Source organism: Typopeltis vanoorti, chromosome 2, assembly GCF_054136105.1.
Source record: "Typopeltis vanoorti isolate ZY-2024b chromosome 2, IOZ_Tvanoo_1.0, whole genome shotgun sequence".
Taxonomy (NCBI): domain Eukaryota; kingdom Metazoa; phylum Arthropoda; class Arachnida; order Uropygi; family Thelyphonidae; genus Typopeltis; species Typopeltis vanoorti.
The window spans coordinates 2,028,186-2,043,969 of record NC_143550.1 but is presented as its reverse complement, the minus strand read 5'-3'; positions in this window follow the sequence as shown (position 1 = coordinate 2,043,969).

The following is a 15,784-nucleotide window of genomic DNA, read 5'->3' as shown; positions in this document are numbered from 1 at the left end:
GGCAGTAAATTGTTCAGTCATTGCTGTACTATATCACTACCATCTGAAGAGCATCCTCGAGCTTCAAAGTATGCTTTGAAATTATCCATTCATTATACAAGTTGATAGAACACCATGAAAGTCTTATTTAATTTGGTGTTGATACTGATCATATAATATTAGCTTTCATTTGATGATACTTATTTCAAAACTTTCAATTGAATCATATAATATACTCATCTTACAGACATAATCCTTGCTTAAAGCACCTGAGTATTTCTCAGAATCAAATTCCTTGCAAAGTCTCCTTCATTTAGCAGTTGCTTGCAATCAGAGGCAGATTTATGCATTCGACATGGTAACATTTAATAAAATGTTTGGGTACTATGTGAACAGTCCTGCATGTAAACATTTGATCAATAGAGATGAAGTTGTTTGCAACTATTCTTTTCATCATTCTTTCTTTCATTAAGTATCGGATCCCACTAAGGACAGGGGCTGAGATAATTCTGTTAAATGAACATTTTTATACTTAACCAGTTCATCTATTGTTCATTCACAGTTGAAAACAGTTGCATTGTTAATGACTTTTATTAACCTGTCTTTTATAATTTTTAGTCTTGACCACTGATGGAAGCAAGCTAAATAGCAAAAAAAAAAAAAAGTAAGTTTGATTCTGTTCAGATATATCAAAATTGCTGCATAATAATCTGTTAAGATCTATATTTCATTCACCTGAACTAAACCAATAACATGAACTAAACTGCCTTTTTGAAGATGCCTGGGATTTCCAGAGATTGCTCAATTAAATTCAGAGTATCACTACATGGAAGAAAATTATAAGTGTGATGGTTACAAGTTGGATATGTAGGAGGTTATTTTGTCTTTCTCCTCATTACTTTATCCCTAAATTAAATTAAAGTATATCTCACTCCTTTCATTTCTGTTACAGATTTTTTTAATATGAATCCTACTGACAAAAGATTGGAAATCTTTTTGCATTTATTTTTAATATTGTTAAAACAGGTTAGTGTTAGATAATGCTGCCCTGTTATAGAAATCAAACATGTAACTTTTTCCAGTTACCTCAGCCCTTCTCTAAGCAGGCATAGGTGGTGGACTCACTCTATACAGTGAAAAAAAATCATCTACTATATAAGCACATTCACAGAAATCTTTGAATAGGCGAATTTGAATCCACATCCTATAAATAGAGGGGAAAGAAAGAATATATTTTTTAAAAAATCTGGGATTTTTACCTGCTATTTCGATTGATATTGTGACCAGTATATGGAAAACCTAATAAAGAATAACTTCAAAAAAATGATATAGAACTCTGTAATCAACCATTCATAGCTGGTACACCATCTGATGTATGAGTATTGACATTGGAAATGGGAATCCTGTCTTGTGAAAAAGTTATCAGTGATTTCAAATATTGACAACTGCTTTGTGTCTATTGTTAATCATTTTTAAAATAGTATTTCTTATGTGAGTTGTTTGTTCCTTATTAATCTTAAGTACATGAACAGTGAAACCTTGTTATCCTGCAGAGTGGTTTCACTTCCCAATTATTGTGTTAGTTCTAAATGTCCCTGCAAATTTCCAAAGCATCCTCATTGAAAATTACTGACTAAGATAATCAGGGAAACCTCTTCTAGACACTAAACATGGTTTCTTTCTTTCAAGTCTCCAATAAGCAAGGTGTTAACAGCTAGTGTAAACATTTATTTTCCCCTAAATGACTTTCACAAATGTCACTCTCACAGTGCCTCTTGAATTTTAGGCATGCCAAAGCATGTTGATATAAAATCAAAGACGTACAATGCCCTAATGACATTCCCAAACATCCATTTTAAGTTGTACCCATAAAAAGTGGAAAGCAGACACTGTTTACTCAGAAATCAGATCAGTGAAGTAGCATCTCAACTGAAGATGAATTAATCGTTTGTAGCATGAAAAGTACCTGAAATTAACAAACCCCCAATGTTTCAATCTGGTTTCAAGAATTATTTTCAGATTAAGTAAAGAACAGGAATAAAAAGTTTAAAATAAATAATGATACACTTTTTCACATTTTATGATCAGCAGTTGTTTCTTTATAGTCAACTGGTTACCCATATTAGAATCCAGAAGAATAACTATTATTATTATTATGAACCTCTGTGGAGTCGCAAGAAGCCCCAAGCCTTGTGTCATCTTAAATAACACAATGACTTGTGTTATTTAAGATGAGCCATCTTAAATAACACAGCCTATCATACCATTCCTTAAATTCATTCACTGTTCATGCTCTCACCACCTTACCAAGCAATGCATTCCCACAGTTCAACTGCCTTCCTTGGAAAAAAAAAAAAAACACTCATCCTCTTTTTCACCATTAACATTCATACTTCCAAGAATGACTCCCTGTCCTTGCTCCTTTCTCTTATGTTACCATATAAAAGGCATCCCTAACAGCAATCCCATAACTGCCTTTCTGCAGTTTAAAGGTCTCAATCATATTGCCTCTCCTTCTCTCTCTCCAAAACTCTGTAGTCTGCATGCTCTGAGTATCCTCAATGTGCAGTCCTGATGGTTTTTTGTTATGTCCCTTGCACTGATACCAAAGTCAATTTATCCCCTTCAAATCCCAACAACTAAATCTGAGCTCAATACGCATATGTAGTCTGATCAGGGCCTTGTACAGTGGAATCACCACTCTTATATCTGTGCTGTTCAGTGTCCTTCTCAGCATATTTTAACAATCCTCTTCACCACATTTGTGTTATGGAGGGGGCAAGGGACCTTGGATTGATGACTGATAGAAACAAAGCCAAGGTCCCTTGCCCCCTCCACTTCCAGTACAGTTCCATGAACAAAGTGTGCAGCCATTCATCGATGGATCCCACATTTCAATACCTTAACATCTAGTTGCATTAAACTGAAAAGCCCATTCATTTTCCCATCTACATAGCTTATTCAAATCCTCCTGAAGGACTACCACATCAGCACTATTACTAACAACCGTTACCAGTTCCACATTATCTGCAAACAACTGAATATTTACATGCAATCCATTGACAGTGTCACTGATATATACAGGTTAAACAGTGCTGAGCCATGAGGAATCCCACTGGCAACCTTCTGATATTTCTCAGACAGCCAATCCAATTTATTGATCTGATATATAAACCCATATGCTTTAACTTAAATATCAGCTTATCATATTGCACACTGTCAAATGCCTTTGTAAAATCCAAAAAAGTGGCAATATGTGCATTACCTTTATCAACCACTCCTGTTACTTTATTATAAAAGGCAATTAAATTACTTAAAGAAAAGCACTCCTTAACAGATCCATGCTGATCCTCGCAGATAACATTATCCTCATCTGCTCAATGCTGTATACAATCTCCTCCAAAACCTTAACAACAGCAAAACAAATACAAATTGTCCTCTAGTTTAATACTTCTGTTTTACCAACACTCTTATGCAGTGGCTCACTCTTGCTGTCTTTTGACTCCAGATCTATTGCCTTATTCACATCCAGAGTACTTAATATTTGTAATTATTATTAGCATCTGACCTTCATGGAGGCAGAGACTCATCATGGGAGGTACACGCTATTGCACACAATGCTCATTGAACCACGCTTTAAATTGATTCAATGTGTCTACATTCACAACACACACTCAGACAGTGCATTCCACTCACCAACTACTCTCCATGCAAAGAACCATCTCCTCACACCCTCCTTATACAGTTTCCAGTGATGGCTTCTTGTTCTATCCCCCCCCCCCTCCCATTCAATGAAAAATCTCTTCCGTGTCAACCTGACTAGCTTAGATGTCTCAATCATATCTCCACCTCCTATTCGCCAGGCTTTGCAACTTATATTCTCTCAATCTGTCCTCGTATTCCATATTCTAAAGACCACCAACCACCTTTGTGAATCTTCTCTGGACCATTGGACAGGGTCCAGAGAAGATTTGCATGAAAACCCAGTGACCAAATCTGTGCACAATAATCCATATGAAACCTGATCAAGTCCTTACACAATGGCATCACAATCATCTGGATCTCTCATCTCTTCTACTTCCTTTAAAGATTCCCCACCAAGTATATACTTCGCATCCCATCGTTGCTTACCAAATCTCAAAACCTTAAACTTTGCAACATTGAACTGACAGTTCCACTTACCTGCCCATTCATGCAATCTATTCAAGTGCTCTTGTGAGGCCATAACATTCGCTTGACTCTACACTGCTCTCCCCAGTTTTGCATCATATGCAAACAGCTGCATATCACTAGTTAAACTCATTCCAATATCATTAACATACAAATTGAACAACAGTGGTCCCAAAACTGATCTCTGTGGTACACTGCCAGTGACTTTCCTCCTTCAGGATACTGCACCCCAATATACAACTTTCTGATACCTATCTGACAGCTAGTCACTGATCCAACTCAAAAGTCTGTTATCCAATCCCATATGTTTCAATTTATTTACTAGCTTGTTGTGTGGCAGTCGTTCAAAAGCTTTTGCAAAATTGAAGTACACCACTGTATATGCCAACTTCCCCTGTCCAAGATGTTTTTCACTTTGTTACGGTACATAAGTAAGTTAGTGAAACATGAATCTCCCCTTAACAAATCCATGCTGATATCCATAGAGAATACTGCTGTTATCAACCCATTTCTGTATCCTGCTTCTCACCAATCTCTCTCTCTCTAGTGCCTTCACCACAACTCCAGATATACAGATTGGCCTATAATTTCAAGCTGCAGCCTTATCACCACCTTTATGCATTGGAACAATTTTACCCTCCTTCCATTCCTTTGGAACCTGTGCTATTGCAAGACTCCTATTAAACAGGCTTGTCAATACTACTGCCAATTCCCTGAAACATTCCCTTAAGATGCATGGGGATGTCATCAAATCCTACTTCCTTATTGACAGCAAGTTTATTTATTTCTCAAATACCTCCTGCTCACTCACAATTAAGCCATCCTCTCCTGTGTCCTTTACACTTAAGTTCTTCATGATTCCACCCTGATCAGGATGAAACACCTTTATAAACTGATCCCTGAATACCTCAAGAATATCTTCTGCAGAAGTTACCATTCTACCACTTTCATCCATTAACTTCGTCTTGCCATGATCATTCTTCCTTTTACTTGCAACTTATCTGGAAAAAAACTGTCTAGGGTTTTTTTTCACCTGATATGCCAGTTTTTGCTCATACTGCACTTTTGTTTCCTTACTAACAGAGTCACTCTCCTAGCTTGTTCTTTATACTCTTCATGTAACTGATTATTATCATTTTTCATCTTGTACTTCCTCCAAAGTACCTTCTTTTTCCAAATTTCATGCTTAAGCTCCACATTCATTCATTTTACACCTACCATATTCAGCCTTTTGGCCTTTGGAACTCCCACATTGATGTTCTTTGTCAGTTCACATGCAGTATTTATTTCCTTAACAATTAACTCCTTGTTCCATGTTATAGCTCCAAGCTTGTCATAATCACCAGCCTTATAATTCTACATGTATCCTTTCCTCACAAAAGTCTGCATAATGCTAGCCACAACCCAATTGATCACTCGTGATCACTTTCATCAACTGGAGGAAAGTATACAGCCCCTCTCACAATTACATCCTCTGATGAAATGATCAAATCTAGAAATCTCGATCCTTGTGTGCACTCCTCATGCTGCTCGAGATTTATCTCTCAAAAACTTAAGAAATTCATTTTTCTTATTCCCAAATGCTATCTCTTCATTCCAGTCTATACTGCAATAATTAATATCACCCATAATAATTCCCCTTCCTTTGTTCACTGATCTAAGTTGTTTATACGTTTCTTCATCGCCACCCTCCACATTCCCGATCCTATAGCAACATCCAATTAAATATGTCTGTCTGTCAACCTCCATGTTACACCACACTGCCTCACCACCACTATTTCCCTCTTTGTGGACATAATTCTCCTGCTATCATCAGCAGCACTTCCCCCTCCCTTCTTGTCCTTTCTATCCTCGCTAAAAATGCTGTATCCTTCCATTTCTATTCCTGTTAGAATATCGTCTTCATTCAAACATGGTTCACTTATTTTAATGATTTTGGGATGAATAAATTCAATCAGTGAAACCATTTCTTCTCCCTTATTTCTGATACGTCTGTAATACACTCTCCTCTCTCACTTCCAAATCTTGAACCATCCATCTGGTAATAAAACCTTCTTTTCCAGGATGAAATGCTCCAATAAAATGATCATTAAAAACTCAACTAGTCGTCTGCTACAGTCACTCTTCTTCCACTTTCATCTAACAATGTCATTCTTCCTCAATCACATTTCCTCCTCCTCCTACTGGCCACCTTATGAAAGAATTCTTTTGGATTTTGATTTTCCTTTGATCTCAGGGCTAATCTGTTCTCATATTTGTTTTGCTTCCTTATCATTCTAGTCTCTTTCCTGGATTGAGTCTTATACTATTTGCACACCCACTCCTCACTCCCCCCCCCCTCCTCCTTCTATAACATCTTCATCTGCACTTCCCATTTGATATAATTTATTATCCACTTTACACGAAATTGTGTTCTCATTTTCACTCTAGGTATAGAACTTGCCATTGCCGCTGATAAATATTTCTTTACTAGTTCTCATACCCTGATATCTTTCACTTCCAATTCTTCCATCCACAAAACTGAACCAAGTTTGATTTCTGTGATTATTATAATTGCCTGCCAAATAATTCCACGTTAATTTCTTTCTCTCTTCATGATACTATTCTCTTTTCATCTCCCAAATGCAATACTACGTGGCCACTCTCTTCAAGTAGGGGACAAGGATGTCATCTCAGTTAAAAGCAGCTCCTCCATTGCAATGACCAAATCCAAAACTTTGAACCTTGTGTTTCTTCTACTACATGTTGCATAAGACATTTGTTCCTCAAGAATTCCAGTAATTCCATTCTCTTACTACTACTATATGCTGTTTGTTCTCTTCAATTTATTCAGCTGTAGTTAAAATCTCCCATAATGATCATTTGTTTTCACTTTCCAAATGCTGACTAAGCATCTTCTGCTGTTTTGCCCATTGTGTTCCATAACTTATAGCAACATCCCACTAAATATACTGTCCTTCCCACCTTCACCTCAATCCATATGCTCTCAAAACCATTAGTACCATTTACCACCAACTCCTTTACTCTGAGAAGACACAACTCATTATTTATCATAAACAATATTCCACCATCTTGTTTGCCCTTCCTGTCTTACCAGATTAGGCTATATCTTCTTCTGTTGCTCTTAGTATATCATCTTCCATCAACCATGTGTTTCTCTGATCCTAATAATTTTGGAAAGGCTGAGGCCATCAATGCCACCAATTATCTCCAAAACCAAAAACCCCTTTATTCCTGTTACTCCTAGCATTTGTATAGAGAAACATGAATGTGTTGTCAGTATTTCTATACGTATTTACATATTATTGTACCCTCTAGACTTCATTTGACTCTTCATATCACCATTCATTCCACCCATCTCCCCAGTATCAGTTCCCACAAGAGGTCCCACTGATTCCATCCATCCTGACAACTCTAATTTTCCTGCACTAATACTCTCATTTGGCTTGATATGCCTAAGTCCCTCCTCATTCAAATGTAATCTGTTTCTTGCATGCAGTTCTCTCTCTCCTCAAATGCACTCCAAGCATCCACATAATCTAAGCTTCTCTTTCAACACATTGTGGCTATTGCTATTCATTATTGATGCTCTCTTCCTCCAACACTGCATTATTATATCCATGCTTAATATATTCCCTCTCACACTCTTTTGCCTTATAACTTCTATCATAAACCTCAAATCTCTCGCTATCTGATTCATACTTCCTTTCAGGTCATTTGTACCCACCATTACAATCATCTGACCCACTCCTTAATTTTGCTTAATGGCCATAGTCACACTATCTGTTGTTCCTGCAGGCAAGCACTTCTCTAGCATTCTATTTTGCACTCCACAAGTCATTGAAGCTCCATACATTATACCATCATACATTGACTGTAAGCAGGAAATGACATGTATGAGTAAGGAAATTGAGTTTCTTGAGCTACTGTGGGACAATTACCTTATGCAGCATATAGTTGAGGTACCATGTGGGACTTGAGTGTTAGATTTAACATATATCATATAGTGATAATAGAAGATAATTGGGGAGAGTGATTTTGATGTGGGATTGGCTATCTAGTTACTAGCTTCATGGAACAAGAGATGTGTGGAATTACAAAGCAGGAGACTATGATAAATTATGGAAACAGATTGGTGATTTTCAGTGGCTTAATCATTTGAAAGGGAGAGGAAATCAGTTATGGGATTTGGTTCGGAATAAATTACTTAGGGCAATGTTAAACTGTATTCCTGAAGTTTATAGGATAAATAAAGTAGGAGTGAAATAAATGAATCATGGAATTATATAGGAACTTCTGAGAAAGAGGATGTGTTATGGAGAAGGTATAAAGAACAGAGTAACCATTAGCAGCATGAAGAGTATAAGGTGACAAGTGTACTCTCTGACCACAGATACAAGAACCTCAGCTGGCAATATAACAAAAAGAGTCAATTCATGTTGAAGGGAAGAAAGAAATAAGATGATGTATGAATTCGTCACCAACATGCGAAATCACATTCTTTATACATAAAATTTTCCAACTGTTGTACAAGCAAAATAGTTACCACTTTAAAAACTAGAATTTTCATAAAAGAAAAGCTAATTTTCTGACGTATAATTATAAAAACTTATCCCACAAAACTCATTGATTACTCTATTATTATTATTAGTAGTAGTAGTAGTATTATTACACCCTCCATGGAGTCGACATGCTCATCGTGGGAAGTTCATTCACTGACAATTCTCCATGTAAAAAATCTACTCCTCGCACCCTTCTTCACCACACTTTTACATAACTTAAAGGTATGACCTCTGGTTCTTCCCCTTTCACCTTCTATTCTTTTTATAATCCTCTCTGGATTAATCTGATAAAATCCTTTCACTAACTTAAACGTCTCTATCATATCACCTCTCTTCCTCCTATCCACCAAACTCTGCAATGTACATCTCTTCAACCTCTCTCCATACCCAGCATTCCAAAATCCTGATATTGTCTTAGTCACTCATCTCTGGACCCTCTCCAATGTCTCCACATTGCACTGAAAACCAGGTTACCAGATCTCAGCACACTAGTCCAAGTGTGGTCTGACCAGTGCCTTATACAATGGTACAACCACTTTCTTATCCTTGCATGTTAGAGTACTTCTTATCATAGCAGCACTATAATGTGCAACCCTAGCAATATGCCCTCTAAACTTCAGTCTACTGTCAGCCATCACTCCCAAATCTCTAATCTCATCCACTTCCTGCAGTACGGTACCATCAATATAGTACATAGCCTAATATTTCTGCACTCCAAAATGCAACACTTTGCACTTATTGATATTAAAACTACAACCCCACTGTTTTGTCCAAGTAAAAAGTCTATTTAAATCTTCCTGAAGGGATTCAGCATCAGCAGTGCTACTTATAATTCTTCCCAACTTTGTATTATTACCAAATAACTGAAGATCCCCAGTCAGTCCACATGATATATCGTTTACAAATAAGTTGAACAGTAGGGGCACGCCACTGGTCACCCTCCTTTTTTTGAGACACTGCTCCATCATACACAACCTGCTGGTATTGTTCAGAGAGCTAATCTCTGATCCATCTAACCAACATACTGTCTTCCCATTCTCTGCAGCTTAGGAATAGAATACAGAATTGGATTGATGGATATAATATTCTTTATGAAGGTCAGCATGGATTTGTAAAGGGTAGGTCCCGTTTCAGTAATTTACTTGCATTTTATGATAAGGTGATGAGTTATTAGATAAGGGAGAATCATGTACAGCAGTGGTTCTCAAACTTTTTCCACTGGTGTACCCCCTTTTAAACACATTTCTATAATAAATACTGATACTTTTGTTCAGTGCCTATCTTAATTTAAAATAGTTTACTTTACTTGTTTTTCCACCATTACTGATTGTTTTTTGTGTACCCCTGAACGGCCAGGCATGTACCCCCGGGGGTACGCGTACCACCAGTTGGGAGCCGATGATATACAGTGATATTCTTAGACTTTGCAAAAGCGTTTGATAGATTACCACATGATAAGTTAAGATAGGCACTGAACAAAAGTATCAGTATTTATTATAGAAATGGGTTTAAAAGGGGATACACCAGTGGAAAAAGTTTGAGAACCACTGCTGTATATGATTCTCCCTTATCTAACAACTCATCACCTTATCATAAAATGCAAGTAAATTACTTGCATTTTATGCAAGTAATTTATGCATTGTAGTTTGAGACTTCTGTCTTAGAACCATGCTTGTGGAGTGGTATTATTTTGTCCCCTTTCCACTCCTTAGGAACCTACCCACTGCAAGACTTTCATTAAATAACCAGGTCAAGGGCATAACCAACTGTGGTGCACATTCCTTAATTCACATGTAATCCAACCAATATCTGATACACCTCTGTTTCTTTCACTTCCAATTCTCCTAATACTTGCCTCTCTTCTATATATTGTACCAGATAATTTATACATGTATGATATACGCTGATAAAGTGCTCGTTCAATAATTTCACTATATCTTTTGCAGCTGTTGGTCTGCTGCCATAATTATTCTTCCTCTTGCTTGCCATGTAGCAGAAAAATTCCCCCAAGTTAATCTTGGCCTGACCAACCAATCTCCTCTCATACTGCACCTTTTCTTTCTTTACTATGCTCATCACCTTTTTAGTCTGCATCTTATACTCTTCATGGATCTGATCACCATCAACTGTCTTGTACCTCCTCCATAACATTTTCTTTTCCAGCACAGCTTGCTTGATTTCGCTGTTCATCCATTTCACTCCCACTCTATTTACTCGCTTAACCCTCGGTATGCAGTCATACATTGCTTTTGTCAGATACTGCCTTATGATGAGTTTCCATGCATTTTCAACATCTTTTCTTCTCAGCTAATCTACCCAACGTACTGATGCTAACTGACCACAGAGCTTCCTGTAATCACCTGCTTTATACTTCCACATGTATCCATTTTTAGCAGTGACCTTTTCTTGTTTCATCACTTCCCAAACAAGTACCTCATGATCACTTTCACCAACTGACGGAAGTATCAACACCTCATTAACAACTACATCTTGTGAAGTTATCACCAAATCCAAAACATTAAAGCCTCTAGTTGCTTCAGTCACATGCTGCTTAAGATAACTTATCTCTCAGAAATTCCACAAACTCGCTCTCCTTGTTCCCATACACTATTTCCTCCTTCCAATCCATATTCCTGTAATTAAAGTCTCCCATCAGGATCATCTTTTTACATGCCCAACTAATTTGCCTAAACATTTCCAAGTAATCCTTTAAACTTAAACTTGTCAAGAAATTATATTCATGTTTAATCTTTTATTCAAGTGTAAGCAAAGTTTGCACATGAAGTATCTTCATGACTTTTCTACTTGTATATAGAGGCTAATGGCTTCACATTAATTGTGTTAGTATCAAGATGCAGTATATCTCAAGATACTAACATCATATGTTAGTGTCCCATAATACAAAGCACATATCCTTTTGGGTTTGTATAATGCTATGCATTATGGAAGGGGCCATTACATGGGCCAGTAGTGATCCTTCCCACTTTCAGGCAGTGCAGGGCAAGATCAACTGCTCTGCATTGCCTGATTTGTTCCAGTCCATCTTGTTTCTTGGATGGCTACTAATTTTAATTTATATCAGTGAATTTGATAGTGAGCAGCAATTCTACCAGTACTGGATTGAAGCTGAAGAAGGATAATTTGGCAAGGCTCAAGACCAGATAAATGTAGGCATGGAAAAATGGTGACATCACTGTGAGATGAAAGAAAACTAGAATCCACTATTTTATTTTCTCAAGAAGCATAACATTGGGGATCACCATACATAGCATAAAACTAAACTAAAAGATCACCAGTTAAGGGAAACCAGCACTCCTGAGAATTGAATGGCTATCCCCAGCAAGAGAGATCATTGTAGGGCCTCTCAGGCCATCAGCCAGCAAAATCCCTGGAAAAATAGGTACTTGGAATGTGAGATCCATGAAGGAATGTTTTAAATTTAAAAATAGAATTTAGACAAATAAAAATTGACATTCTTAAAATAAATGAGGTAAGATGGCCTGACAAATAGAGATTACAGAATGATCTATTGGGTTCCCCAAATGACATAGCAGGTGTTGGATTCCTGGTAAATAAGACATTAGAACATAAATTAAAAGCATTTGGGAATATAACAAAAGAATAATCCTGATTAAGATTCAAGCAGAACCAACATATGTAACCCTTATATAGATATACGTGCTAACAACAGAAATACCACAACGAGGAAATAGAAGAAGTATATGAACAGATTGAAGAAGTACTTAGGAGAAAATGATAAAAAAAACTTGATGGGTGATTGCAGTTGTTGGAGAGGAGAAGATTATTGGTAAATTTGGAACTTGACAAAAGCTACACCTTGACTATAATAAATACACTCTGAATAGCCAAAAAGAAGACATGTGGTTTGCCCCAAACAATCATTTAGACTACATACTCATCCAAAAAAAAAAAAAAAAAAACTATCCTAACCATGTAAAACTATGCAGAAGTTATCCTGGAGCAGATGTGAACACTGACTATATCCCAGTTGTAATGATAAATCAATTACAATTTGAAAAATCATGTATAAATAAGTTGTACAAAAAAAAAATGAATATCTGTAAAATAAAAAATTATCAAAATGCTCAAAGTCTTTAGAGAAAAACTAGACAAATTAATAAATCCCTAAAAGCTCCATGGAAATTAAATTAACAAAAAATGAGAACCTATAAAGAGAGAGAGAGAGAGAGCTGCAGAAAAAATATTTTGGAGTAGAAGGAAAAAAATGTGATGTACAAGCTATGAATCAAGGGAGAAATATTAGAGCTAATGACACAAAGAAGAAAGCACAAAAAAAGGGAAAAAAAAACAAGAGGAGTATAGAAAATATAAAACCATGGTGAACAGAGAAGCCAAGAAAACAAAAGAATAGATATAAACATGAATAAAGGTAACACCATTAGGGCATTCAAGATTCAGAGAAAGGATAAAGACACCAAGCACAATCAAGAGTAAGGATGGGAAAAGTGCTAATATGGGTGCAATACACCCAAGAACTTTATATAAGAGAGAAACTAAAAATTAGATAAATTGCTCCTAGAGGAAGAAACTCAGGTAATGGAAAATGAGAAAGGACCACCTCTCTTCAAGTCAGAATTAGCCTAAAGCACCAGGAGTAGACCTTGTCCCAAGAGAAATTTTACAAGCACTAAACAAAGAAGCAAAAAAGTGAACAGTTTAAAATGATCAATGAAATGATACTTGTTAAAAATTTCTTTTGTGTCAACCTTATAAAATCTGAAATTCCAAAAGATTTTGAGCATAAGCATATAAAGATCACTGAATGTTAAGTCTCTTATTCCACAGTTAAAATCCTAACTAGAATTATCAAGTTCCTTATAAAATAAATAAATAATAATAATAGAATATCTACATGTTGAACAAAGAAAAAAATTAATAGTGGAATAAAGATCACCAGTAGGCTTTATGATACAATAAAATTTGCAGACGACATAGCATTAATAGCAGAAAATGAAAAAGAACTACAACAGTCACTTGCAGAGATGAAAAAACTCGTAAATGAAAGATGAAGAACAGTGAGAAAAAAAAGTAGTATACCAAGGATGGAGAGCAAATTCTAAATCTCTCACTTCAAGGGAAAAGATTAATGCAAGTAAAACAATTTACCTAGCTAGAAAGCCTTATAACATCAAATATGAGAATAAGAATAGCACAATCAAAAAAAGGCATTTAACAAGACAAGCATATTATTATTATCACACTCTCTTTAGGGAGTTATCAGACTCATTGTGGGAAGTTCATTCAACTGACTACATATTTATCATACTGAATCTTAAAATCCTTAACACTCTCTGCATTACCAACATATTCCAGTAATGTATTCCATTCACTCGCAATTCTCCATGTAAAAAATCTACTCTTCACACCATCTTCACCACACTCCTGCACAACTTCCATGGATGATCTTTGATTCTTCCCTTCTTGCCTTCTGCTGAAATTCTCTCACTAACATCTCTATGATATCACCTCTTTTCTCCTATCCACCAAACTGTAATCCATATCTCTACATAGTCAATATTGCAGAGTCCTAGTATTGTTTTAGTCGCTCATCTCTAGACCATCTCCAATTTTTCCATGTCACAATGAAAAGAGATAACCAAATCTGAGCACAGTAGTCCAATTGTGGTCTGTTAGTGTAATTCTTATCATAGGAATAATATGATGTGCACTCTTTGCAACACTTTCAATATGCCCTCCATGGAGTCACAAGACTCATTGCAGGCAGTCAGTACTAGTCAATACAAAGTCTATTGTACCACTCCTTAGACTCATCCACTGTGTTTTCATTGCTCTCTCAGGCAATGCATTCCATGCTCCTGCACTCTCCATGCAAAAAAACTTACTTTTTACCCTTTTACTCACCACTCCATTATGTAACTTCCAGGGACAGCCTCTTGTTCCTTCCCCTCATTCTACCATATGTTCTAAAAAAATTTCCTTAGTGTTAATTTTATAAAAAAAAAAAAAAAAAAAAAAACAGCTTAAATGCCTCGCTCATATTCCCTGACATTTGCCTTCTCTCCACTAAATTCTGCAGTCATTCATACTTTCAGTCTGTCCTCATGATTACATTGTACAGTCCTGATATAATTTTTGTTATCCATCTCTGCACCCCCTTCAAGGTTACTTCAGATCCTGGTGACCAGACTGAGCACTGAAATCCAAATGAGGTCTGATAAAAGCTTTACACAGTGGAGACCACCACCCTTTTATCTCTTGATCATTGTTCTCAATATTACAGCAATTCTCTGAGCTAGCTTACAATGTTTACAGTATGTCCTCTGAACTTCAAATTTCTATCAAAAATCACCCAATATCATTTGCTTTCTCCACTTCTTCCAGCATAATTCCACCAAATGAGAATGAAGTCTCTCATCTACATCCTAAATTTCAAAACCTTACATTTAGTTCCATTCAGCCCACCTTTCCAGCTTATTCAAGTCCACTTGAAGAGACAAAACCTTAGCACTATTACTAATAACCTTCCCAAGCTCCACATCAACTGCAAACAACTGAATATCTTCCTTTAGTATGGCAACAATACTATTTGCATAAAATTTGAAAACAGTAATTATCCCAGCACTGAAACATGTGGAACTCCACTTGTAACCTTCCTACAGTTTGATAAGGCTCTGCCATATGCACCACCTATATCTATCAGAGAGCCAATCCACTAATCTAATATCCAAACACATAATATGCATCTTAAAAATCATCTTGTCATGTGGCTTTGCAAAATCAAAAAAATAAAATAAAAAAATAAAAACTAGAGTATGCCTTACCCTAATCCACTGCTCTTGCTACTCTGTTATAAAAGGTAACCAGATTTTTAAAACAAGAGCACCCTTTAAGAAATCCATGCTGGCCTGCATAAATAATATTTCCCTTATCTGCCCAATTCTGTTTCGAGTTCTTACCAATTTCTCCAAAATCTTAACGACAGAAGAAATACAAACGGGCCTATAGTTTGATACTTCCATTCTACAACCACTTTTATGCTGTAGTAGCACCATCTTACTCTTCTTTCACTC